The sequence below is a fragment of the Denticeps clupeoides genome, unplaced genomic scaffold (assembly GCF_900700375.1).
Source record: "Denticeps clupeoides unplaced genomic scaffold, fDenClu1.1, whole genome shotgun sequence".
Lineage (NCBI taxonomy): Eukaryota > Metazoa > Chordata > Actinopteri > Clupeiformes > Denticipitidae > Denticeps > Denticeps clupeoides.
In genome coordinates, this window is record NW_021629766.1 from 52,597 (window position 1) to 76,553 (window position 23,957).

Below are 23,957 nucleotides of genomic sequence, written 5' to 3' on the forward strand. Positions count from 1 at the left end.
GATCTCGGAGCTAAGAAGGCTTGGGCCTGGTTAGTACTTTGATGGCAGACCTCCTGGGAATACCAGGTGCTGTAAGCTTTAACTGTTGAAAAACTTTTTAAAATGAAGTTTTTTGCATCGCTTTGTTAGTTTTTATGTAAAGTAAGTTAAGAGGTATTTTCACTCTGTGATATGTTTTCAAGCCTAGGTTGTTTAAAGTCCAAGATTTTCAAGCAGATATTGCTTACGGCCATACCAGCCCAAGATCGCCCGGTCTCGTCTGATCTCGGAAGCTAAGAAGGCTTGGCCCTGTTTAGTACTTGGATGGGAGACCTCCTGGGAATACCAGGTGCTGTAAGCTTTAACTGTTGAAAAACTTTTTAAAATGAAGTTTTTTTGCATCGCTTTGTTAGTTTTTATCTAAAGTAAGTTAAGAGGTATTTTCACTCTGTGATATGTTTTCAAGCCTAGGTTGTTAAAGTCCAAGATTTTCAAGCATAGATTGCTTATGGCCATACCAGCCCAAGAACGCCCGGTCTCGTCTGATCTCGGAAGCTAAGAAGGCTTGGGCCTGGTTAGTACTAGGATGGGAGACCTCCTGGGAATACCAGGTGCTTTAACTGTTGAAAAACTTTTTAAAATGAAGTTTTTTTGCATCGCTTTGTTAGTTTTTATCTAAAGTAAGTTAAGAGGTATTTTCACTCTGTGATATGTTTTCAAGCCTAGGTTGTTTAAAGTCCAAGATTTTCAAGCAGAGATTGCTTTTGGCCATACCAGCCCAAGAACGCCCGGTCTCGTCTGATCTCGGAAGCTAAGAAGGCTTAGGGCCTGGTTAGTACTTGGATGGGAGACCTCCTGGGAATACCAGGTGCTGTAAGCTTTAACTGTTGAAAAACTTTTTAAAATGAAGTTTTTTTGCATCGCTTTGTTAGTTTTTATCTAAAGTAAGAGGTATTTTCACTCTGTGATATGTTTTCAAGCCTAGGTTGTTTAAAGTCCAAGATTTTCAAGCATAGATTGCTTATGGCCATACCAGCCCAAGAACGCCCGGTCTCGTCTGATCTCGGAAGCTAAGAAGGCTTGGGCCTGGTTAGTACTTGGATGGGAGACCTCCTGGGAATACCAGGTGCTGTATGCTTTATTTGTTGAAAAACTTTTTAAAATGAAGTTTTTTTGCATCGCTTTGTTAGTTTTTATCTAAAGTAAGTTAAGAGGTATTTTCACTCTGTGATATGTTTTCAAGCATAGGTTGTTTAAAGTCCAAGATTTTCAAGCAGAGATTGCTTACGGCCATACCAGCCCAAGAACGCCCGGACTCGTCTGATCTCGGAAGCTAAGAAGGCTTGGGCCTGGTTAGTACTTGGATGGGAGACCTCCTGGGAATACCAGGTGCTGTAAGCTTTAACTGTTGAAAAACTTTTTAAAATAAATTTTTTTTTCATCGGTTTGTTAGTTTTTATCTAAAGTAAGTCAAGAGGTGTTTTCACTATGTGATATGTTTTCAAGCCTAGGTTGTTTAAAGTCCAAGATTTTCAAGCAGAGATTGCTTACGGCCATACCAGCCCAAGAACGCCCAGTCTCGTCTGATCTCGGAAGCTAAGAAGGCTTCGGCCTGGTTAGTACTTGGATGGTAGACCTCCTGGGAATACCAGGTGCTGTAAGCTTTAACTGTTTAAAAACTTTTTAAAATAAAGTTTTTTTGCATCGGTTTGTTAGTTTTTATCTAAAGTAAGTCAAGAGGTGTTTTCACTATGTGATATGTTTTCAAGCCTAGGTTGTTTAAAGTCCAAGATTTTCAAGCAGAGATTGCTTACGGCCATACCAGCCCAAGAACGCCCAGTCTCGTCTGATCTCGGAAGCTAAGAAGGCTTGGGCCTGGTTAGTACTTGGATGGTAGACCTCCTGGGAATACCAGGTGCTGTAAGCTTTAACTGTTGAAAAACTTTTTAAAATGAAGTTTTTTTGCATCGCTTTGTTAGTTTTTATGTAAAGTAAGTTAAGAGGTATTTTCACTCTGTGATATGTTTTCAAGCCTAGGTTGTTTAAAGTCCAAGATTGTCAAGCAGAGATTGCTTACGGCCATACCAGCCCAAGAACGCCCGGACTCGTCTGATCTCGGAAGCTAAGAAGGCTTGGGCCTGGTTAGTACTTGGATGGGAGACCTCCTGGGAATACCAGGTGCTGTAAGCTTTAACTGTTGAAAAACTTTTTAAAATGAATTTTTTTTGCATCGCTTTGTTAGTTTTTATCTAAAGTAAGTCAAGAGGTGTTTTCACTCTGTGATATGTTTTCAAGCCTAGGTTGTTTAAAGTCCAAGATTTTCAAGCAGAGATTGCTTACGGCCATACCAGCCCAAGAACGCCCGGTCTCGTCTGATCTCGGAAGCTAAGAAGGCTTGGGCCTGGTTAGTACTTGGATGGTAGACCTCCTGGGAATACCAGGTGCTGTAAGCTTCAACTGTTGAAAAACTTTTTAAAATGAAGTTTTTTTGCATCGCTTTGTTAGTTTTTATCTAAAGTAAGTTAAGAGGTATTTTCACTCTGTGATATGTTTTCAAGCCTACGTTGTTTAAAGTCCAAGATTTTCAAGCAGAGATTGCTTATGGCCATACCAGCCCAAGAACGCCCGGTCTCGTCTGATCTCGGAAGCTAAGAAGGCTTGGGCCTGGTTAGTACTTGGGTGGGAGACCTCCTGGGAATACCAGGTGCTGTAAGCTTTAACTGTTGAAAAACTTTTTTAAATGAATTTTTTTTGCATCGCTTTGTTAGTTTTTATGTAAAGTAAGTTAAGAGGTATTTTCACTCTGTGATATGTTTTCAAGCGTAGGTTGTTTAAAGTCCAAGATTTTCAAGCAGAGATTGCTAACGGCCATACCAGCCCAAGAACGCCCGGTCTCGTCTGATCACGGAAGCTAAGAAGGCTTGGGCCTGGTTAGTACTTGGATGGGAGACCTCCTGGGAATACCAGGTGCTTTAACTGTTGAAAAACTTTTTAAATGAAGTTTTTTTGCATCGCTTTGTTAGTTTTTATCTAAAGTAAGTTAAAAGGTATTTTCACTCTGTGATATGTTTTCAAGCCTAGGTTGTTTAAAGTCCAAGATTTTCAAGCAGAGATTGCTTACGGCCATACCAGCCCAAAAACGCCCGGTCTCGTCTGATCTCGGAAGCTAAGAAGGCTTGGGCCTGGTTAGTACTTGGATGGGAGACCTCCTGGGAATACCAGGTGCTTTAACTGTTGAAAAACTTTTTAAAATGAAGTTTTTTTGCATCGCTTTGTTAGTTTTTATCTAAAGTATGTTAAGAGGTATTTTCACTCTGTGATATGTTTTCAAGCCTAGGTTGTTTAAAGTCCAAGATTTTCAAGCAGAGATTGCTTACGACCATACCTGCCCAAGAACGCCCGGTCTCGTCTGATCTCGGAAGCTAAGAAGGCTTGTGCCTGGTTAGTACTTGGATGGGAGACCTCCTGGGAATACGAGGTGATGTAAGCTTTAACTGTTGAAAAACTTTTTAAAATGAAGTTTTTTTGCATCGCTTTGTTAGTTTTTATCTAAAGTAAGTTAAGAGTTTTTTTCACTCTGTGATATGTTTTCAAGCCTAGGTTGTTTAAAGTCCAAGATTTTCAAGCAGAGATTGCTTACGGCCATACCAGCCCAAGAACGCCCGGTCTCGTCTGATCTCGGAAGCTAAGAAGGCTTGGGCCTGGTTAGTACTTGGATGGTAAACCTCCTGGGAATACCAGGTGCTGTAAGCTTTAACTGTTGAAAAACTTTTTAAAATGAAGTTTTTTTGCATAACTTTGTTAGTTTTTATCTAAAGTAAGTTAAGAGGTATTTTCACTCTGTGATATGTTTTCAAGCCTAGGAAGTTTTTCAACAGTTAAAGCTTACAGCACCTGGCATTCCCAGAAGGTCTCCCATCCAAGTACTAACCAGGCCCAAGCCTTCTTAGCTTCCGAGATCAGACGAGACTGGGCGTTCTTGGGCTGGTATGGCCATAAGCAATCTCTGCTTGAAAATCTTGGACTTTAAACAACCTAGACTTGAAAACATATCACAGAGTGAAAATACCTCTTAACTTACTTTAGAAAAAAAATAACAAAGCGATGCTAAAAAACTTCATTTTAAAAAGTTTTTTCACAGTTAAAGCTTACAGCACCTGGCATTCCCAGGAGGTCTCCCATCCAAGTACTAACCAGGCCCAAGCCTTCTTAGCTTCCGAGATCAGACGAGACTGGGCGTTCTTGGGCTGGTATGGCCATAAGCAATCCCTGCTTGAAAATCTTGGACTTTAAACAACCTAGACTTGAAAACATATCACAGAGTGAAAATACCTCTTAACTTACTTTAGAAAAAAAATAACAAAGCGATGCTAAAAAACTTCATTTTAAAAAGTTTTTCAACAGTTAAAGCTTACAGCACCTGGCATTCCCAGGAGGTCTCCCATCCAAGTACTAACCAGGCCCAAGCCTTCTTAGCTTCCGAGATCAGACGAGACCGGGCGTTCTTGGGCTGGTATGGCTGTAAGCAATCTCTGCTTGAAAATCTTGGACTTTAAACAACCTAGGCTTGAAAACATATCACAGAGTGAAAATACCTCTTAACTTACTTTAGAAAAAAACTAACAAAGCGATGCAAAAAAACTTCATTTTAAAAAGTTATTCAACAGTTAAAGCTTACAGCACCTGGCATTCCCAGGAGGTCTCTCATCCAAGTACTAACCAGGCCCAAGCCTTCTTAGCTTCCGAGATCAGACGAGACCGGGCGTTCTTGGGCTGGTATGGCCGTAAGCAATCTCTGCTTGAAATTCTTGGACTTTAAACAACCTAGGCTTGAAAACATATCACAGAGTGAAAATACCTCTTAACTTACTTTAGAAAAAAACTAACAAAGCGATGCAAAAAAAATTCATTTTAAAAAGTTTTTCAACAGTTAAAGCTTACAGCACCTGGCATTCCCAGGAGGTCTCCCATCCAAGTACTAACCAGGCCCAAGCCGTCTTAGCTTCCGAGATCAGACGTTCTTGGGCTGGTATGGCCGTAAGCAATCTCTGCTTGAAAATTTTGGACTTTAAACAACCTAGGCTTGAAAACATATCACAGAGTGAAAATACATCTTAACTTACTTTAGAAAAAAACTAACAAAGCGATGCAAAAAAACTTCATTTTAAAAAGTTTTTCAACAGTTAAAGGACCTGGCATTCCCAGGAGGTCTCCCATCCAAGTACTAACCAGGCCCAAGCCTTTTTAGCTTCCGAGATCAGACGAGACCGGGCGTTCTTGGGCTGGTATGGCCGTAAGCAATCTCTGCTTGAAAAACTTGGACTTTAAACAACCTAGGCTTGAAAACATTTCACAGAGTGAAAATACCTCTTAACTTACTTTAGAAAAAAACTAACAAAGCGATGCAAAAAACTTCATTTAAAAAGTTTTTCAACAGTTAAAGCTTACAGCACCTGGCATTCCCAGGAGGTCTCCCATCCAAGTACTAACCAGGCCCAAGCCTTCTTAGCTTCCGAGATCAGACGAGACCGGGCGTTCTTGGGCTGGTATGGCCGTAAGCAATCTCTGCTTGAAAATCTTGGACTTTAAACAACCTAGGCTTGAAAACATATCACAGAGTGAAAATACCTCTTAACTTACTTTAGAAAAAAACTAACAAAGCGATGCAAAAAAACTTCATTTTAAAAAGTTTTTCAACAGTTAAAGCTTACAGCACCTGATATTCCCAGGAGGTCTCCCATCCAAGTACTAACCAGGCCCAAGCCTTCTTAGCTTCCGAGATCAGACGAGACCGGGCGTTCTTGGGCTGGTATGGCCGTAAGCAATGTCTGCTTGAACATCTTGGACTTTAAACAACCTAGGCTTGAAAACATATCACAGAGTGAAAATACCTCTTAACTTACTTTAGAAAAAAACTAACAAAGCGATGCAAAAAAAACTTCATTTTAAAAAGTTTTTCAACAGTTAAAGCTTACAGCACCTGGTATTCCCAGGAGGTCTCCCATCCAAGTACTAACCAGGCCCAAGCCTTCTTAGCTTCTGAGATCAGACGAGACCGGGCGTTCTTGGGCTGGTATGGCCGTAAGCAATCTCTGCTTGAAAATCTTGGACTTTAAACAACCTAGGCTTGAAAACATATCACAGAGTGAAAATACCTCTTAACTTACTTTAGAAAAAAACTAACAAAGCGATGCAAAAAAACTTCATTTTAAAAAGTTTTTCAACAGTTAAAGGACCTGGCATTCCCAGAAGGTCTCCCATCCAAGTACTAACCAGGCCCAAGCCTTCTTAGCTTCCGAGATCAGACGAGACCGGGCGTTCTTGGGCTGGTATGGCCGTAAGCAATCTCTTCTTGAAAATCTTGGACTTTAAACAACCTAGGCTTGAAAACATATCACAGAGTGAAAATACCTCTTAACTTACTTTAGATAAAAACTAACAAAGCGATGCAAAAAAACTTCATTTTAAAAAGTTTTTCAACAGTTAAAGCTTACAGCACATGGTATTCCCAGGAGGTCTCCCATCCAAGTACTAACCAGGCCCAAGCCTTCTTAGCTTCCGAGATCAGACGAGACCGGGCATTCTTGGGCTGGTATGGCTGTAAGCAATCTCTGCTTGAAAATCTTGGACTTTAAACAACCTAAGCTTGAAAACATATCACAGAGTGAAAATACCTCTTAACTTACTTTAGAAAAAAACTAACAAAGCGATGCAAAAAAACTTCATTTTAAAAAGTTTTTCAACAGTTAAAGCTTACAGCACCTGGCATTCCCAGGAGGTCTCATATCCAAGTACTAACCAGGCCCAAGCCTTCTTAGCTTCCGAGATCAGACGAGTCCGGGCGTTCTTGGGCTGGTATGGCCGTAAGCAATCTCTGCTTGAAAATCTTGGACTTTAAACAACCTAGGCTTGAAAACATATCACAGAGTGAAAATACCTCTTAACTTACTTTAGAAAAAAACTAACAAAGCGATGCAAAAAAAAACTTCATTTTAAAAAGTTTTTCAACAGTTAAAGCTTACAGCACCTGGTATTCCCAGGAGGTCTCCCATCCAAGTACTAACCAGGCCCAAGCCTTCTTAGCTTCTGAGATCAGACGAGACCGGGCGTTCTTGGGCTGGTATGGCCGTAAGCAATCTCTGCTTGAAAATCTTGGACTTTAAACAACCTAGGCTTGAAAACATATCACAGAGTGAAAATACCTCTTAACTTACTTTAGAAAAAAACTAACAAAGCGATGCAAAAAAACTTCATTTTAAAAAGTTTTTCAACAGTTAAAGCACCTGGCATTCCCAGAAGGTCTCCCATCCAAGTACTAACCAGGCCCAAGCCTTCTTAGCTTCCGAGATCAGACGAGACCGGGCGTTCTTGGGCTGGTATGGCCGTAAGCAATCTCTTCTTGAAAATCTTGGACTTTAAACAACCTAGGCTTGAAAACATATCACAGAGTGAAAATACCTCTTAACTTACTTTAGATAAAAACTAACAAAGCGATGCAAAAAAACTTCATTTTAAAAAGTTTTTCAACAGTTAAAGCTTACAGCACATGGTATTCCCAGGAGGTCTCCCATCCAAGTACTAACCAGGCCCAAGCCTTCTTAGCTTCCGAGATCAGACGAGACCGGGCATTCTTGGGCTGGTATGGCTGTAAGCAATCTCTGCTTGAAAATCTTGGACTTTTAACAACCTAAGCTTGAAAACATATCACAGAGTGAAAATACCTCTTAACTTACTTTAGAAAAAAACTAACAAAGCGATGCAAAAAAACTTCATTTTAAAAAGTTTTTCAACAGTTAAAGCTTACAGCACCTGGCATTCCCAGGAGGTCTCATATCCAAGTACTAACCAGGCCCAAGCCTTCTTAGCTTCCGAGATCAGACGAGTCCGGGCGTTCTTGGGCTGGTATGGCCGTAAGCAATCTCTGCTTGAAAATCTTGGACTTTAAACAACCTAGGCTTGAAAACATATCACAGAGTGAAAATACCTCTTAACTTACTTTAGAAAAAAACTAACAAAGCGATGCAAAAAAAACTTCATTTTAAAAAGTTTTTCAACAGTTAAAGCTTACAGCACCTGGTATTCCCAGGAGGTCTCCCATCCAAGTACTAACCAGGCCCAAGCCTTCTTAGCTTCCGAGGTCAGACGAGACCGGGCGTACTTGGGCTGGTACGGCCGTAAGCAATCTCTGCTTGAAAAACTTGGACTTTAAACAACCTAGGCTTGAAAACATTTCACAGAGTGAAAATACCTCTTAACTTACTTTAGAAAAAAACTAACAAAGCGATGCAAAAAACTTCATTTTAAAAAGTTTTTCAACAGTTAAAGCTTACAGCACCTGGCATTCCCAGGAGGTCTCCCATCCAAGTACTAACCAGGCCCAAGCCTTCTTAGCTTCCGAGATCAGACGAGACCGGGCGTTCTTGGGCTGGTATGGCCGTAAGCAATCTCTGCTTGAAAATCTTGGACTTTAAAAAACCTAGGCTTGAAAACATATCACAGAGTGAAAATACCTCTTAACTTACTTTAGAAAAAAACTAACAAAGCGATGCAAAAAAACTTCATTTTAAAAAGTTTTTCAACAGTTAAAGCTTACAGCACCTGGTATTCCCAGGAGGTCTCCCATCCAAGTACTAACCAGGCCCAAGCCTTCTTAGCTTCTGAGATCCAGATTATATCAGATTTGCATTTAGGCATCTAGACGTGGTGAAAACAATTTTCTGAAGTCCAAACCGGTCATTAGAATTTGGGTAAAAGAATATTTAAGTTGTTTTGGACGAGACACAGTTGGAGTTTTTAGAAACTGGTGATCTACTGTCATGCACAACCATATGTAGGGTTTACCAGGTCTGAAAAAGAGAAAAGATCCGGTTAGCAACAGTTGTGTAGACAAAAAGCCTTGTTGATGTCACAGGATAAAGGGCAGACTCAAAATGTCAGAACAACCAATGTATGTGGACAGTGTTGGGGAGTGACGGAATGCATGTACCGTTTAAATGAGTGATAATCCGAATACAGTTACTTTGCTAAAATAAATGTATACACGGCTGTCTGATCAGCGCTGCCACCAGGACGACCATCTGCCCGTTCCAGAGCAAGCACAAGTGTGCGTAATAGTGCGCGTAACAGTGCTAAACGTTACCACAAAACATTCCATTTTCTCCAAGTACAGTATGAGTGCGAGGAATAATTAATTCATGCATTTTTATAATAATTTTTTTATAATTATCTCGGTATTGTTCACTGATAAGACCTGATAAGACCTCATTATTTAGTAAACTTAGTGTTTGTTTTTTTGTAAGCATTAGAAAAGCAGCACCTCATATGTTTATGCCAATTGTTAGCCAATTATTGGATTTTTTGGGGGGATTTAAGTTTTTAACCAAACAGTTCAGCACTGACACCTTAGAGGGTTCTTGTAAATGGCCATGAAGTAATGTTGCTGGGTTGCATTAAAACATATATTGTCTTGTGTTTAAAAAGATATGTGGTGGTTGTCATATGTTGTCATTGTCACATCAAGTTTAAAATATCTGATTTGTATTGAAGGATCTTTAGTATTTTCAAGTTATTTGTGGAAGAGTAATATTGACAGTAAATGCCAAAAAGTATATTTAATTTTTTTTTTTATTCTACTTTATTAACTAGAAAACTGAAGACTGGAGAATTATCAAAACAATTTAACATTCTGTTGGTAGGGTCAAAATGTGGTGTAATCATTATGTAAGCATGGATGCATCCAACCCTGGATCTAGTGGTTCAGGCTGGTGTTGGTCTCTCAGGGGGGGGGCTGTCCATGTAACTACCGATTGTAAGTCACTCTGGATAAGGCTTTCTGATAAATACCATAGATGTACACATAAATTAGTATTGCTGCTGACATGTCCATTCCCTTATTACCACAGTGTATGGCTACTTGATGGCTACTTAAATACAGCATAATACACCAAGTCACAAAGCTCAAACTATCTCAGTCTAGTTACTTGAACATGACATTGAGTTCGCTGTACTCTACATTCACCAGGACTCAATCCAAACAGAACACCTTCGGATATTGGCTTCGGATATCATAGACAACCAGCAGACAAATCTGCCGCAGCTACATGATGCTATCATGTCTGTATGGCTCAATATATCTGAGGAATATTTCCACACCTTTTTGAGGCTATGCCATGAAGAATAAGGTGGTTCTAAAGGCATAAGGTGGTCCACCCGAGTACTAACGAGGTCTACCTAATAATATGACCAGCGAGAATCAATCATACAGATAGAAAATCTGCGAACAATGAAGCACTTCAGCATCAGGAGGATAAAAAAATGCAAATATACTGTAGAAAAAATATACAAATAAATAAACTTTAAATTCTTTGATATTATAGCCCTAAAGTTGCATGCCCCCTCCCTAAAAATCGCACCCCTTGATACGATTTCAGAAAATATGAAATTGTTAACATGAGAAATTTATTTGAAGTTACTTGATAATAATATTAAAAACCATGTCTAAAATATATATATGTCTGATGTGAACTATATTAAAAAGTGGTTAGAAAGTGAGTAGGTATATATTTTCAATATTATCATTACATAATCCATAGTGGAAAAACATGATTAAAAAGAATGTTGAAAAGTTTTTTCAATGTTCATAAATATATCAGTTTGATAAACAGAAGTCTGTGTGAGGTTCATTAAATAGAAATTATAGTTTGTTAACGTTTTTGTGCGGCATATCTTCTGAAAACCAAAGATGAGACACCTTTGGAGAACGGTTTGTTCATAAAACATTGTTACGATTAGTTTTTGTGTGGCATATCATCTGAAAACCATAGATGAGACACCTTTGGAGAAAGGTTTGTTCATAAATCAGCATTATGATTAGTTTTATTTTGGCATGGAAAAGTCTGTTTGTGTGTGTGTGTGTGTGCGAACAGGTTATGTCCTGTGTCAATGGTGTGATGCTTCCTACATACCATTATGTGATGTATCTTTTGGAAAATGACTGATGGGATACCATATTCAGTAAGTATATTAACAGTGTTTGCATTGTATTAAAATTAGTATTGTGTTTAGTATGTGTTTAACACTGAAACAATAGGTTGAGTAAATCCTTGAGTGAAAAACAAGGTTTCTGTTTTAAAAGATAGTCTAAGGGTGTGTGAACTGTGGGTCTGTGTCATTGATATGAGGGGTTCGTAAACCACCAACAATGGTCATTTTTGCAAACATCAGTTTCAAGCGAGCACTAAATAGTAGTTGGTTATCTGCTGGGTGGTGAAGATCTTGTTACTGCCAATGAGGAGCGGTCACAAGCTGGGATGGTTTCAGAAGAAATTAACATTGTTAATAAATGTAGGATTTTTTTTTTTCTGAAAAGAATCTTGAAAAAAATATTTCATGTTCATAAATATATCAGTTTGATAAACAAAAGTCTGTGTATGGTTCAACTAAATAAAAATTAGAGTTTATTAACGTTTTGTGTGTCATATCATCTGAAAACCATAAATGAAATACCTCTGGCTTGTTCATAAAACAGCGTGACGATTAGTTTTATTTTAACAAGGAAAAGAAAAAGTCTGTTGTGTGGGTGTGTGTCAATCATACAAATACTAAATATATGTGTGTGCGCGTGCCAGTGATGTGATGCCTCTTACATACCATTGTGTGCTGTATCTTTTGGAAAAACGACTGAATGTGTTGTATATTTAAAATAAGTATTGTGTTTAAACTTGTTTTTCTTTAACTAGAAATCCTTTTAAACCATATATCATTAAAATATGGTTTTAAAAATAGTCTAAGTGTGTGTGTGTGTGTGTGTGTGTCGGGGAAGAATGTGAGATGAAACCGGGAAGGGAAGTGCGGTGGGGAAAGGGATGGCTTTGGGAGAAATGGGGTCATAAGCCATTAGCAATGGCCATAGTTGTAAACAAGTGATAAGACATCTGTTTTAAAAGTTAGTCTAAGTGTATATGACATCTGTAATGTGACACAAGGGAGAGAGCGATAGAGTGGGGCGAGAAGGTGCTGTGATGCTTCCTACATACAAAATGGGATTCTACCATATTCAGTCAGTATATGAATAGCGTATGCGTTTGTATTTTTAAAATAAGTTTGTGTAAGTATTGTGTTTAAATGTGTTAAACACTGAAACAGTAGGTTGAGTAAAACCATACACTTAAAAATAAGGTTTCTGTTTTAAAAGTAGAGGTATACCGGTTTATGACCTCTCCCACAACAGCCATAGTTTGTAAACAAGTGATATGGCATCTGTTTTTTTAAAAGCTTGTCTAAGTGATTGACATCTAAGACTGTGAGAGGATGCGCTGGGTGTCCAAGGGTGAGAGAGGAGAGAGGGAAGGAGGTCATAAATTACGCGCTGGGTGTCCGGTGGAGAAGGGGAGAAGGTAGAAGGGTAGGTGGTCATAAATCATGCGCTTTTTCCTTATGCTGATATGTCATCAATCATTTTTGACATAAAGTATATTTTAATCGCTACTTATACAGATACATATTTATGTTATTTTTTTGTGATGCTATTACCTTCTGCTTCTGTCACTTTCTGCCGTGACAAGTGCAATTTCCCACTTGTGGGACTAATAAAGGTTTATCTTATCTTATCTTGCACTGGGACTGCTGTACAGGACCTCAATTTCGTCGTGCTGTAGTACTAAGTATGATTGTGCAATGACAATAACGTCTTTAAACTTAAATTTTCTCTGGCATTAGATTGAACAATGAAAGTCTCAGAAACGTCAATTTGCACATGTCAATAAATGTTTTTGTTCGGACTCAATCGATTAAAAGTGATTAGTCACTAATAGGGCTTGCCATGATGCATATTTAAAACTATTTTCAATTTGTTACTTTTAAAAGCCATTTAAAATACAGAGACTTTTCCCGTCCACGTCAAATGGTGTAATATCATGCAAGTTAAAGGGAATAAATTGGATAATGAATCCAATGAGTGGATGCAAATTTTTCGACCAATGGTCTCCATGGCAACAGGTCAGTAACGGTCAATCCGATTAATCAACGTGCTCCACTTCCACAACTCTGGTCGACCCGAAGCGGTTTACCTGCGCCAACAAAGCGAGACTGCGAGCGGGTCTGCAGATCCTCCCAGACGTTGAGGTAAAGCAGACTGTGATTTGTTCTGGAACTGTCTCTGGAACGTACTCAGCTCTTAGTGATGGCACACAGCTTCACGGTTAGAACTCTGTCAGGTTCTACAAGTGAAAGTGAAGTGATTGTCATTGTGAAACACCGCAGCACAGCACACGGTGACACGGTGAAACGTGTCCTCTGTATTTAACCGTCACCCTTGGTGAGCAGTGGGCACCATGACAGGCGCCCGGGGAGCAGCTTGTGGGGACCGTGCTTTGAACCAGGGGACCTTGGTGGTTCGGCATCCACACCTGCAACCTTCCGATTACGGGGCCACACTTGGACCGTGTCGCCATATCGTATTACAGCTAAAAAACTCAATGTTGCAGGTGAGAACTTAAACAGACCAATCAGGACATGAGAAGAATCATGTCTAGCTGCCCTAAATAGATCTTTCATACAAGACACAGTTAGAAATGATGATGAGCACTTTATTACACCGTGTCATATTTACAATTACGGCATTTGGCAGAGCGACTTACAACGTGCTTTCAAGTTACCATTGATGAAGAGATCAATTCCGGTTCACTAGGACCCCAACTATGAATACAATCTTTTTATTCATTCTGTTGTAGATTCTGTACACAAGTTTGACAAGAAGAAGGTTACAAGTTCATCTAAATATTCTCTAAAGAAGTACTGGAGGCTCGGAGTATACGAGGTGCAGTGCGAGGTGTAATAAGGGCTGTGAGGTAGGATGGTGCTACTCCATGTTTGGCTTTGTAGGCCAGCATCAGTATTTAGAACCTGATGCGTGCAGCTACTGGGAGCCGGTGGAGGGAACGTAGCAGAGGGGCGGTGTGGAGAACTTGGGAAGGTTGAACATCAGTCGTGCTGCTGCGTCCTGTATGAGTTGTAGAGGTCGGATGGTACATAGAGGTAGATTCTTGTTTACTGCCACTTTCACTTTTTAATCATTATTATTGGTGTGTTTTACACTTGGCCAACACACTCGCGTCTGAACCAGAAGAGCACCAAGTTCCAGGTTCAAACCCCATCGTGTCCCTCTGTCCCCAGGGGGACTGTCCCGTCACTACTGAATGTAAATGTGTTGTTACGGAACACGTAAAATAATATAGTTGTATATAATCCAAGTGAAATATAGTACATGGTGAACTATACAACATGGTTTTTAATGTTTGTCTTGTGTTTTGGACGTGTGAAGCTCAAGAAAGTCAAAGGAGACTTCATTCATCTTTTCTATATAGATTCTTTATTTGCATTTTGTAATAACGCTCATGTTACGCTCGCCTTTGCGATGTCCGCATAGCTGCGTCCTGTTCACCAGCCTCCCAGATCAACCTGGACAGCCTGGTTCTTGTACTGTTTTCTTTTCTCCACGTCTCCTTGTGAAGCTTCTCGAAGATGCTCCAGTGCTGCTCTCATGTACGCGGTCTGCACGAGTTGCCCACTCAGTTCCTTCTCCCTTCTGAGGAGGACCTTCAGGGTTTCCTCAATCTCCTGCCTCTTGCTTGTATTGTTTAAGTCCTGGAAACGTTTTTCCAGTTCGTTCCTGGTAGATGTTTCTTCAAGGAGCACTTTTTCAAGTTCTTCTCGTGCTCTGTGCTCATGGTCACGTTCGGCTGTCATCATCTCAAGTTCCTTTTTCATTTGCTGGAGCGTCTCCTCGTGGAGACTGTCTTTGCTCTCCAGCTGATGACGGAACTTTGTCTCTGTCTCCAGGAGAAGCCTCTCTGCCTCTTTCCTGCTTTCTCTTTTTGCTTCAAGCTCTTTTTCAGCTTTCTCTCTCCTGCTCTGCTCATCTGTCATTTGACTTCTCAGCGTTTCCTGCTCCTTCTTCTCGTTCTGCAGCGTCTCTTCATAAAGAGCCTGCATGCTCCCCAGCTGCGTATGGAGCTGTGTCTCCATCTCCATCTGCTTTCCAGTTTCTCTCACGTTACAGAAACGCCTTTCTGCTTCTTCTCTGTTGTGTCTCTCCACGTTCAGCTGTGCTTCAAGCTCCTCACATTGCAGCCGTTCCAGATCTTGTTCTATTCTCAGTCTTTCTTTTACTTCATTCTCAGCCTCCTGGATGGCAATTTGCCTCAGCTCTTCACGCCAAGCCAGGCTGTTCTGTGTCGTGTCACGAATAGCCATCTCCAGATTATTATTAGAGGCCATGAACATCTCCTCCACTTCTTTACGATGACCGGGATCCCTTTCCAGGAATGTCTCCGTCACCGCCTCGAGTGTGCCGAGCTGTTCCCCGAACACCTCAACCTGACCCATCTGAGCTGATTTCAGATCGGTCATTTTGGGCTCAACGGAAACGTCCTTCTTGAAGAAGCGACGCTTGGTCCACCTAACAAACTTCTTCCACGCCTTCCACGCCTTCATTTCTCTACCTCTATACTGAACTCTCGTAAATCTGAAATAATTTAGTTCTTCACAGCTCACCTCTTAAATAGAGCGAAGCTGATGATGTCACTTTTTTTTCAGCCAATCAGATGGAGGAACAAGATCTTAAGAACATTGTGATTGGCTGGTTTCACTCAGCTGATTACGCTACAGAACAAGAGCTCAGAAACATTGTGATTGGCTGAAAAAAATTATATCAGCCAATCACATTAATTCTGGGCTCTTGTTCTTGCTGAAAAAAAAGTGCCTCTCTGGACAGTGAATCAGGAGGAAACCCACACCGAGACAGAAGAACATGTAAACTCCACACACACAAGGTGCTGTCAACGCTATTTGTCCCAAATCAAATTACTGCCACTTTCACTTTTTAATCATTATTATTGGTGTGTTTTACACTTGGCTGACACGCTCGCGTCTGAACCGGAAGAGCACAAAGTTCCAGGTTCAAACCCCACTTACTACCATCGTGTCCCTGAGCGGGACGCTTAACCCTGACTGTGTCCCCAGGGCATACCTGTCAAGTATCCCGTTTTGGCCCGTTCATTCCCGCCGTCCTCCCGTATTAGTATTTTCCCGTAAATCTCCCGTATTTTAATCTGCGTTATTTAAAAAAAAATAATCTGAGTTGTGTCGCTAATGTCGCGATAAGTGCCGCCTGCAGTAGCTACTACAGGTACTGAAGGTGGCAGTTCTCGCGAGATTAGCGCGTGAGGTCAGATGACGAGATGATGAGTGACGACGCGGGAAAAAAGAAGAAGAAACAGACAGGTGATGGACGCCAGGACAGAGAAGGGAAGGCGCTCCTGGGTGCACCACGTCCCGCACATCCTGACTCAGGTCCGTCCTTCGTATTTAACCGTCACCTCGGACCTTCTAGAACCCGCCGCTGATACTGCGGTTCGTCCAAGGCCGCTGCGTGCGGGTGAACCCGGCGGAGAAACCGGCGGCGGAACCTGATGAAGATGAAGAGGAGGAGGAGGAGCCGGAACGGGAGGAAGGACCCGCCCTCTTCACCCCGCTGTCTGAAGACGCAGGTGAGCGTGCGAGATGCCGCCGGTCCGCCTCCTCCTCCGTAACCACGGTAACGCGCCACGTTTCTGCGTTTGGTGTAGAAATCGACCGGCTGCCACCGTGGAGCTCCCGGCTCCGCCCTCGTCCCCCGCTTCGCCGTGGCCTACGTCCGCTCCAACCTGTGGCCGGGAGCCCACGCCTACGCCCGCGGAAGGTAAGACCCGCCGCCGCCGGCCGGGGGCGTCGCCCGTCATCACCGCGTCCCGGTCTCCCCGCAGGAAGTTCGAGAACGTTTACATCGGCTGGGGCGTGAAGAGCGACTGTAGAACCTGTATACAGCATGTTGCTGTAGATTTGCAAAGCATCATGGTTTAAATTCCTGGGCGGCTGTTGTTTTACAGTAAAACCATATTGCGGTATATCATAATACAATAATTTTGAGCGGGAATTTTCATATTTCTCATCTTTCAGTTATTCGGAACACAGAAATCATATTTCTAGGATATATTTCATGAAGCCAGAGGACGACCCAGCGTTTTTAATTTTACATCCTCAATATTAAGAAATGAAGTACTGATGGCCAGCTTCGCATTATTTTCATGAAAGAAGATTCAACGCTTTCCTCGTCTTGACTTCAGAAAGGTAAATCAACTCATTGTTTTTTGCAACAGTACGTGTATTAGCTTAACCTAGTGTAGCGGTCCTTCTTCCGCGTTGTGTAATTTTTTTATTTCTTTTCTTGAACCGTAATTGACGAGCTGACACCCAAGAAATTTTCTGTGCAAAGTGTATTCTGTATGAAAGCAAGGTCACGCCAGAACATCGCGTCACAACTCGCGTCTCTCTGCACCTCTCTCTCTCACAGCTCATGCCATGTGTCTAAGAGGACTAAACCGGGTCTCCAACCCACTAACCCACGGGCACGGCCGCATCCAACCACTTTTCGGGGGTGATCAAAGTTTTAGAACCCACATAACTCTTTTATAATAATCATAAATTGAACAAACAAAAATACAGAAACATATTTGACATAACCAGAAACATTAACACATTTTAACATTTTACAATTGAACAAACACCCGGATTATCATTATAATTCCCTTACCCACATCAGAATACAGGTAAACAAAATAAAAGTCTTTAGAAAATAAGAAAATAAAATACACAAAAAAAGAAGAAATACATTTATAAATCTAGTGTAACCATTTAACTCCGGCACACTAGCACTAATTTAGCTAAATGTTAATTTTTTCAAGTATTGCTTGTCGGTCTTTTAGCTAGCTACAGCTAATTAGCTTGACATTCGTCTTCTCCTTTGCTAGCGACCGTTGGTATTGTCAACGGTAACCGACCTAGGCGACACAGGACACTGCAACAGGTAAGACGCCGCATATCTTCTGAGCTCCAAAATAATTATACATTATTATGTGCTATCTGGTCTCGTAAGTCTGGTTCAGGGGAAGCATCACATGATAGATGTTTATTTGCAATTGTGTGCACTTATGCCTGTAGTGTTGCTTCTTGGTCTGTTAGCTAGCTACAGCTAATTAGCTTGACAATTGTTTTCTTCTTCGCTAGCAACCGTTGGTATTGTCAACGGAAACCGACCTAGGCGACACAGGACACTGCAACAGGTAAGACGCTGCATTTTTGGACTTCGATCATCTAACCTGAGGACACAGGAGTGTCATTTCCAACTTGAACAAGCCATTGCAAAGCCATTTTGGCTTTACATGTTTAAGTCTGTCACATACTTTTTTTTCAGGATATGAATCTGTAGCAAACACCAGCCAAACAGTCAGTTCAACTACATACTGTAATCAGTATGTCTTTCAAATGCAAAGAATGTTATTTCTTTGCAGGGACAATCCTCAGTTATATTATAAATAACCAATTTGTTATTTTTATATTTTTACCCATATATTGGTACTTGCTGATCCATTAGTGTAATACATCAACAGATCTGTTCCTTTCCTGTTGTGAGAACAAGAGCTTTACTGGAGTGTATTGCTCTAACATTCTTGAAATTAAATTGCCCATAGGTGTGAGCGTGAATGTTTGTATGCATCTGTATGTCATCTTTGTAATCGCCAACTTGTCCAGGGTGTACCCTGCCTCTTTCCCAATGACAGCTAGAAATGGCTCCAGCTCTTCTGTGATGTTTAAGGAGACACTGGAAAATGTATGGATAAATACAGATACATTTTGAGATGCGCTACAAATTTGCTGTGAAGGATATCTGAAACCAACATTTGTCCTCAACACTCTGGTGGAACAATTTTCTGCTTTAGCACTGCCAATATATTTCCCCTATATGTTGAATATGGGTCCGGACTGCTGCTGAGTAGTGAAACAAAGTAGAAAATAGTTCTGCATTCTATGGTATATTAGAGAATCGGAAGTAGCACAGAAAGTATTCACAAAATTACAAGTGTGAGAGGTTAATGTACCAAACTTCAATAATTTATTACCCTCACATGGATCAGCAAATATCACTATATTGGACCAAATCTTTGTAAGTTTTTTCTCCTGGGGTAATATATGGCATCTTATGAATTTACAGATTTATTGTCAGGATAAATCCTGAGCAAAGCAAGTGTTCTTCCAAGGTCCAGCTGAGCAGAAGGACTGGCAGGATGGTGCAACGAAAAAATGAATCCCTCAATCCACACGTGGCATCGTTTATCAGAGGCTTTATCGAGTATGACTGGCAGAACAACTGATATCAGGTGAGACTGTTAATTTCTATTTATTTAAACTTTGCAGAAATAAAATACTCTACAGCAGGGGTAGACAACCTTGATCCTCCAGGGCCACTATCCTGCTAGTTTTACAACTATTCTACCCACTGATTGACTGAACACACCTGATCCAGGCATTCAGAAGCTGTAAGTGCAGTGATGGTTGGAAAATGAGCAGGAGGACAGTGGCCCTCAAGGACCAGGGTTGGCTACACTTATTCACTGTACAGGGCAGTGTCTTACAGATGCCCTCTTGTTTGTGTGTTTCTATATGTAAAACTGTGCATGTGTGTGTAGTGTATTTTACTAGGCTACTGCACCTTCATGTAGTAATAGAAACATTTCCAAACGTTTCCAATGGGAAGTAGGGAGTCTCAAAAAATTGTCATAGAGCCAATAGTGTGGATTAATGCTGCCTTTGCATTTCTACTCTACATTAGTAACTTATGCCTCTTTGTCCTTCAACTTCAGGGAAGAAGATTCCAGCCCTAGAAGACATATTCAGTATAGGAAGAAACGGCGCAGGAATCATATATGTCATTGGGACCAGTAAAGTCAGTCTTGAACAGTTTATTGGTTGAATATTGAAATGTTTTCGTACAAATGCATTTTTCTACAATTCTTCTTTTAACTGAACATTTTACTTACTTGGAATTTTTGTATTTGTAAAAAAACAAACAAACAAAAAACAAAACCTGAAATATGTGATAGTTGTCTATATGGTGATGCTTTTGTGTGTTTTATTGTTAATTTTATTATATTATCAATTAACTTTACAGGATACAGTGACTGCACATACAAACCAATGTCTGAAAAGGGAAATGTAAAAAGTACAAAAAAGTATTTTTTTTTAATTATCTGTATAAGCATTGAAGTGTTACAAAATAATTCTTGGCCTTGGTGTTTAAATTGGTTTACCTGAAGAGAAAGGGTTGTTTGGGAAAATAGTGTTTTTTACAAAGTAAAACTTTTTGTAAACTGGTTTAAAAAAATAAATGAAATGTTTTGCGACAAAAAACGCATCTTCATTGTATTGTATGGTATAATTTTTATTTTATAACAATATTTTATAAATTACTTATTATAACAAATAATGCAGTCATGCACATTGCAGTAGCCTAATATGTGCTGTAATGAAATGTATAGCACTTTATTACTGTGATTGCAAATACAGTCTGTGCTTACTACTGTAACAATGATTACAGTATTCAGATTATTGCTGTAATAACAATTACAGTATTTTGAAGGTACTGTGATTCAATTTACAGTAATGGGCATGAACTCCCCCGACCTGCTGCTGCTGGTGGAGAATTGTCCTAAAGGAGCCGAGACGCTGGTCACCCGCTGCCTGCACATCCTCACCGATAAGGGTCCGTTCTACTGGTGCCCGCCGTTCGTAACGAGTGTTACCATCAAGACGAGAGTCCGAACGTGTGTGTTCCTCCTCAGTGTCCCCCTCTCCAGAGCTGGTGGAGAGGGTCCGGGATCTCTATCACAAGCGGGTTCCTGATGTCCGCTTCCTCATTCCCGTCATCAACGGCCTGGAGAAGGTGGGTTGCGTTGATGCAGTCAGTGTGTGAGTGTGTGTGATACCAAGTCATGATCTTGTCCTGTTCTCCTCAGAAAGAGGTGATTCAGGCTCTACCCAAGCTCATCAAGCTGAACCCCATCGTGGTGAAGGAGGTCTTCAACCGGCTCCTCGGCACCCAGCACAGTAAGCTGGCGTTTCGTCCTGCTGTCCCCAGCATCTTCTGTGCAGCTCGGCACTGAGATGTGTGTGTTCCTGCAGGTGAAGGCAGCTCCTCCATGTCTCCGCTGACCCCCGGCGAGCTGCTCATCGCCCTCCACAACATCGACTCCACCAAGTGCGACAACGTTTCCAGGACTTAAACAGTACAAGCAAGATGCAGGAGATTGAGGAAACCCTGAAGGTCCTCCTCAGAAGGGAGAAGGAACTGTGTGGGCAACTCGAGCAGACAGCGGACATGAGAGCAGCACTGGAGCATCTTCGAGAAGCTTCACAAGGAGACGTGGAGAAAAGAAAACAGTACAAGAACCAGGCTGTCCAGGTTGATCTGGGAGGCTGGTGAACAGGACGCAGCTATGCGGACATCGTAAAGGCGATCGTAACATGAGCGTTATTACAAAATGCAAATAAAAAATCTATATAGAAAAGATGAATGAAATCTCCTTTGACTTTCTTGAGCTTCACACGTCCAAAACACAAGACAAACATTAAAAACCATGTTGTATAGTTCACCATGTACTATATTTCACTTGGATTATATACAACTATATTATTTTACGTGTTCCGTAACAACACATTTACATTCAGTAGTGACGGGGACAGTCCAACTGGGGACAGAGGGACACGATGGTAGTAAGTGGGGTTTGAACCTGGAACTTGGTGCTCTTCTGGTTCAGACGCGAGTGTGTTGGCCAAGTGTAAAACACACCAATAATAATGATTAAAAAGTGAAAGTGACAGTAAACAAGAATCTACCTCTATGTACCATCCGACCTCTACAACTCATACAGGACGCAGCAGCACGACTGATGTTCAACCTTCCCAAGTTCTCCACACCGCCCCTCTGCTACGTTCCCTCCACCGGCTCCCAGTAGCTGCACGCATCAGGTTCTAAATACTGATGCTGGCCTACAAAGCCAAACATGGAGTAGCACCATCCTACCTCACAGCCCTTATTACACCTCGCACTGCACCTCGTATACTCAGAGCCTCCAGTACTGCTCGCCTGGTCCCTCCATCTCTGAAGGTAAAAGGAAGACGCTCATCTAGACTCTTCTCCGTCTTGGCCCCTCGGTGGTGGAATGAACTTCCAGCTCAGTCACTGAGCACCTTCACACGGCAGCTCAAGACCTTCCTCTTTAGAGAAGATTTAGATGAACTTGTAACCTTCTTCTCGTCTGACTTCTGTATAGAAACTAGAACAGAGAGAATAAAAAAACAAGTTCGTCTAAATCTTCTCTAAAGAATGAAGGTCTTGAGCTGCCGTTTGAAGGTGCTCAGTGACTGAGCTGATCTGACCTAAAGGGGAAGTTCATTCCACAACTGAGGGGCCAAGACGGAGTAGAGTCTAGATGAGTGGAAAGCTGACCTGATTGTGTTGAAGATGAGGGTCATCATCTCCTTGCTGTTCCTGCTGTTCTCCACATTTAGAGCTCTTTCTCTGAACAACCAGAGCAACCCTCTAAATACAAAAAAAGAAATTCCTGTGCAGGACATCAACGCTGAGCTGCAGTACCTGAGGAACATGGTCCGCTACCTGCGGGACACGATGCTGGCTCAGGAAGTCCAGTTGGAGAACGTGAAGACCAACCTAAAGGACCCTGAAGACATGGTGCTGGATCTGAGGCTGGAAGTTCTGGAGAGAGAAAACGCTGGTAATCACATCTTCTAAATGTGCAATATTAATTCAACAACACTGAGAACAGTATGAACATCATTCACAGACTTTAATGTTGGTATTTAGCTCATTTACATTTACATTATTACATTATTTAGCTCAAGATGTGGAGATAAAGACCATGAAGGATGAAGTGGAGAACATGAAGAAGGAGAATGCAGGTGCATAAATGACATTTGACAAATATTATAGTGTAAAATATACTATACAAATAGTATTATTTAATCACACATAGTATTAATTCCATGTAATTACTGTATAAATAACATAAACAGTAAATTATTATTCATTGGTTATGATTAGTTTAGGTTATAATAACAGTACATTAATTCAATTCTCTACATGTAATAGAGTGCATGAGTAGATATAATTTAGAATAACAGACATCTGTATTATTTTGTATATAAGCGCAAGATGCTGTCCTGTCAGACGTACAGAAAGACCTGGAGAATCTGAAGATGGAAAATGCAGGTAATGCAGAACAGACAGTCCAACGTTCACATCCAAGCTGCTTACAAGAGTGACCATTTAATTTTTTACAGTAATTCTGAGCATGGGAACAACCAGCGACATCTCATCAATATACATTGTTATACATCCATACATACAGTCATGTACATTCATATACCGCCATAAACTATTATATACAGCCATATAAATTAACTGTTATATGCAACCATAATCATCCATAAATTATTATATACCGCCATAAACTGCCATATACAGCCATATAAATTAACTGTTATATGCGACCATCCTGTCATAAAAACTCTTTAATCTCCTATAGAAATAAGCCATACCATAATCTACCATAAAGTACTGAATTATTCCTTCATTATTGCAGCACTTGTGGCAGAGCTGACGGCTCTAAAGATCCAAATGGATGACAATGAGCAGAACGTGGAGAACCTGACTCATCAGAATGCAGGTGCTGGATTGAAATGATCTCTAATCATATTTTCTTGGTGAAGATTTGGCTCATTTTTTGCGTTCCACCTACATCAGAACAAGCAGCAGAGCTGAAAGCTGTCAAGAACCAAGTAGAAGATCTGCAGCAGAAGAACTCAGGTATCATGTGATGAACTCATTAACCAAGTTTACGTACCAGCGTAGTGGGGGTCTTCATTCTGTTCAGATATTTATGAATTTGTGTTGTAGAATAAGCAGAAATGCAAAAAGGAGACGGAGAAGTCCACTGGTTCTAGTAAAGCTCACGTAGGAACTGACTGTGGTTTTAATATTTTCTGCTCTGAATGCAGAGATTGGAGGACTGAAGACCAGACTAACA

The 23,957-nt window shown here is 40.9% G+C and overlaps 2 long non-coding RNA genes, 21 other non-coding genes and 11 pseudogenes across 23 annotated transcripts; 16 read left to right on the forward strand and 18 right to left on the reverse strand.

The window, feature by feature from the left end:
* The first annotated feature begins 221 nt into the window (after nucleotides 1-221).
* Nucleotides 222-340, forward strand: LOC114773747 (5S ribosomal RNA). The gene has a single exon (XR_003744469.1). It is a non-coding gene; the product is annotated as a 5S ribosomal RNA (ribosomal RNA).
* A 143-nt stretch (nucleotides 341-483) lies between these two features.
* Nucleotides 484-602, forward strand: LOC114773682 (uncharacterized; annotated as a pseudogene).
* Nucleotides 603-739: 137 nt separating this feature from the next.
* Nucleotides 740-859, forward strand: LOC114773677 (5S ribosomal RNA). The gene has a single exon (XR_003744420.1). It is a non-coding gene; the product is annotated as a 5S ribosomal RNA (ribosomal RNA).
* Nucleotides 860-998: 139 nt separating this feature from the next.
* LOC114773719 (5S ribosomal RNA) lies at nucleotides 999-1,117 on the forward strand. The gene has a single exon (XR_003744444.1). It is a non-coding gene; the product is annotated as a 5S ribosomal RNA (ribosomal RNA).
* Nucleotides 1,118-1,261: 144 nt separating this feature from the next.
* On the forward strand, nucleotides 1,262-1,380 carry LOC114773714 (5S ribosomal RNA). Its single transcript, XR_003744439.1, has one exon. It is a non-coding gene; the product is annotated as a 5S ribosomal RNA (ribosomal RNA).
* A 144-nt stretch (nucleotides 1,381-1,524) lies between these two features.
* LOC114773687 (uncharacterized) lies at nucleotides 1,525-1,643 on the forward strand (annotated as a pseudogene).
* A 144-nt stretch (nucleotides 1,644-1,787) lies between these two features.
* Nucleotides 1,788-1,906, forward strand: LOC114773745 (5S ribosomal RNA). Its single transcript, XR_003744467.1, has one exon. It is a non-coding gene; the product is annotated as a 5S ribosomal RNA (ribosomal RNA).
* Nucleotides 1,907-2,050: 144 nt separating this feature from the next.
* On the forward strand, nucleotides 2,051-2,169 carry LOC114773715 (5S ribosomal RNA). Its single transcript, XR_003744440.1, has one exon. It is a non-coding gene; the product is annotated as a 5S ribosomal RNA (ribosomal RNA).
* A 144-nt stretch (nucleotides 2,170-2,313) lies between these two features.
* LOC114773711 (5S ribosomal RNA) lies at nucleotides 2,314-2,432 on the forward strand. The gene has a single exon (XR_003744436.1). It is a non-coding gene; the product is annotated as a 5S ribosomal RNA (ribosomal RNA).
* Nucleotides 2,433-2,576: 144 nt separating this feature from the next.
* LOC114773702 (5S ribosomal RNA) lies at nucleotides 2,577-2,695 on the forward strand. Its single transcript, XR_003744428.1, has one exon. It is a non-coding gene; the product is annotated as a 5S ribosomal RNA (ribosomal RNA).
* Nucleotides 2,696-2,839: 144 nt separating this feature from the next.
* On the forward strand, nucleotides 2,840-2,957 carry LOC114773693 (uncharacterized; annotated as a pseudogene).
* Nucleotides 2,958-3,094: 137 nt separating this feature from the next.
* Nucleotides 3,095-3,213, forward strand: LOC114773680 (uncharacterized; annotated as a pseudogene).
* A 137-nt stretch (nucleotides 3,214-3,350) lies between these two features.
* Nucleotides 3,351-3,469, forward strand: LOC114773688 (uncharacterized; annotated as a pseudogene).
* A 144-nt stretch (nucleotides 3,470-3,613) lies between these two features.
* On the forward strand, nucleotides 3,614-3,732 carry LOC114773725 (5S ribosomal RNA). Its single transcript, XR_003744448.1, has one exon. It is a non-coding gene; the product is annotated as a 5S ribosomal RNA (ribosomal RNA).
* A 129-nt stretch (nucleotides 3,733-3,861) lies between these two features.
* On the reverse strand, nucleotides 3,862-3,980 carry LOC114773674 (5S ribosomal RNA). Its single transcript, XR_003744418.1, has one exon. It is a non-coding gene; the product is annotated as a 5S ribosomal RNA (ribosomal RNA).
* A 144-nt stretch (nucleotides 3,981-4,124) lies between these two features.
* LOC114773746 (5S ribosomal RNA) lies at nucleotides 4,125-4,243 on the reverse strand. The gene has a single exon (XR_003744468.1). It is a non-coding gene; the product is annotated as a 5S ribosomal RNA (ribosomal RNA).
* A 144-nt stretch (nucleotides 4,244-4,387) lies between these two features.
* LOC114773700 (5S ribosomal RNA) lies at nucleotides 4,388-4,506 on the reverse strand. Its single transcript, XR_003744426.1, has one exon. It is a non-coding gene; the product is annotated as a 5S ribosomal RNA (ribosomal RNA).
* Nucleotides 4,507-4,650: 144 nt separating this feature from the next.
* On the reverse strand, nucleotides 4,651-4,769 carry LOC114773733 (5S ribosomal RNA). Its single transcript, XR_003744456.1, has one exon. It is a non-coding gene; the product is annotated as a 5S ribosomal RNA (ribosomal RNA).
* A 144-nt stretch (nucleotides 4,770-4,913) lies between these two features.
* On the reverse strand, nucleotides 4,914-5,022 carry LOC114773695 (uncharacterized; annotated as a pseudogene).
* Nucleotides 5,023-5,159: 137 nt separating this feature from the next.
* Nucleotides 5,160-5,278, reverse strand: LOC114773696 (uncharacterized; annotated as a pseudogene).
* Nucleotides 5,279-5,420: 142 nt separating this feature from the next.
* Nucleotides 5,421-5,539, reverse strand: LOC114773697 (5S ribosomal RNA). Its single transcript, XR_003744423.1, has one exon. It is a non-coding gene; the product is annotated as a 5S ribosomal RNA (ribosomal RNA).
* A 144-nt stretch (nucleotides 5,540-5,683) lies between these two features.
* Nucleotides 5,684-5,802, reverse strand: LOC114773699 (5S ribosomal RNA). The gene has a single exon (XR_003744425.1). It is a non-coding gene; the product is annotated as a 5S ribosomal RNA (ribosomal RNA).
* Nucleotides 5,803-5,947: 145 nt separating this feature from the next.
* On the reverse strand, nucleotides 5,948-6,066 carry LOC114773721 (5S ribosomal RNA). Its single transcript, XR_003744446.1, has one exon. It is a non-coding gene; the product is annotated as a 5S ribosomal RNA (ribosomal RNA).
* A 137-nt stretch (nucleotides 6,067-6,203) lies between these two features.
* On the reverse strand, nucleotides 6,204-6,322 carry LOC114773694 (uncharacterized; annotated as a pseudogene).
* A 144-nt stretch (nucleotides 6,323-6,466) lies between these two features.
* LOC114773737 (5S ribosomal RNA) lies at nucleotides 6,467-6,585 on the reverse strand. The gene has a single exon (XR_003744460.1). It is a non-coding gene; the product is annotated as a 5S ribosomal RNA (ribosomal RNA).
* Nucleotides 6,586-6,729: 144 nt separating this feature from the next.
* LOC114773685 (uncharacterized) lies at nucleotides 6,730-6,848 on the reverse strand (annotated as a pseudogene).
* Nucleotides 6,849-6,994: 146 nt separating this feature from the next.
* Nucleotides 6,995-7,113, reverse strand: LOC114773722 (5S ribosomal RNA). The gene has a single exon (XR_003744447.1). It is a non-coding gene; the product is annotated as a 5S ribosomal RNA (ribosomal RNA).
* Nucleotides 7,114-7,250: 137 nt separating this feature from the next.
* On the reverse strand, nucleotides 7,251-7,369 carry LOC114773690 (uncharacterized; annotated as a pseudogene).
* Nucleotides 7,370-7,513: 144 nt separating this feature from the next.
* On the reverse strand, nucleotides 7,514-7,632 carry LOC114773738 (5S ribosomal RNA). The gene has a single exon (XR_003744461.1). It is a non-coding gene; the product is annotated as a 5S ribosomal RNA (ribosomal RNA).
* A 144-nt stretch (nucleotides 7,633-7,776) lies between these two features.
* Nucleotides 7,777-7,895, reverse strand: LOC114773686 (uncharacterized; annotated as a pseudogene).
* A 145-nt stretch (nucleotides 7,896-8,040) lies between these two features.
* LOC114773727 (5S ribosomal RNA) lies at nucleotides 8,041-8,159 on the reverse strand. The gene has a single exon (XR_003744450.1). It is a non-coding gene; the product is annotated as a 5S ribosomal RNA (ribosomal RNA).
* A 143-nt stretch (nucleotides 8,160-8,302) lies between these two features.
* Nucleotides 8,303-8,421, reverse strand: LOC114773698 (5S ribosomal RNA). Its single transcript, XR_003744424.1, has one exon. It is a non-coding gene; the product is annotated as a 5S ribosomal RNA (ribosomal RNA).
* Nucleotides 8,422-17,637: 9,216 nt separating this feature from the next.
* On the forward strand, nucleotides 17,638-19,907 carry LOC114773669 (uncharacterized). Its single transcript, XR_003744413.1, has 4 exons — nucleotides 17,638-17,881; nucleotides 18,082-18,137; nucleotides 19,067-19,232; nucleotides 19,716-19,907. It is a non-coding gene; the product is annotated as an uncharacterized LOC114773669 (long non-coding RNA).
* Nucleotides 19,908-20,641: 734 nt separating this feature from the next.
* LOC114773670 (uncharacterized) lies at nucleotides 20,642-21,147 on the forward strand. The gene is made up of 3 exons (XR_003744414.1): nucleotides 20,642-20,794; nucleotides 20,868-20,958; nucleotides 21,034-21,147. It is a non-coding gene; the product is annotated as an uncharacterized LOC114773670 (long non-coding RNA).
* Nucleotides 21,148-23,957: the final 2,810 nt, after the last annotated feature.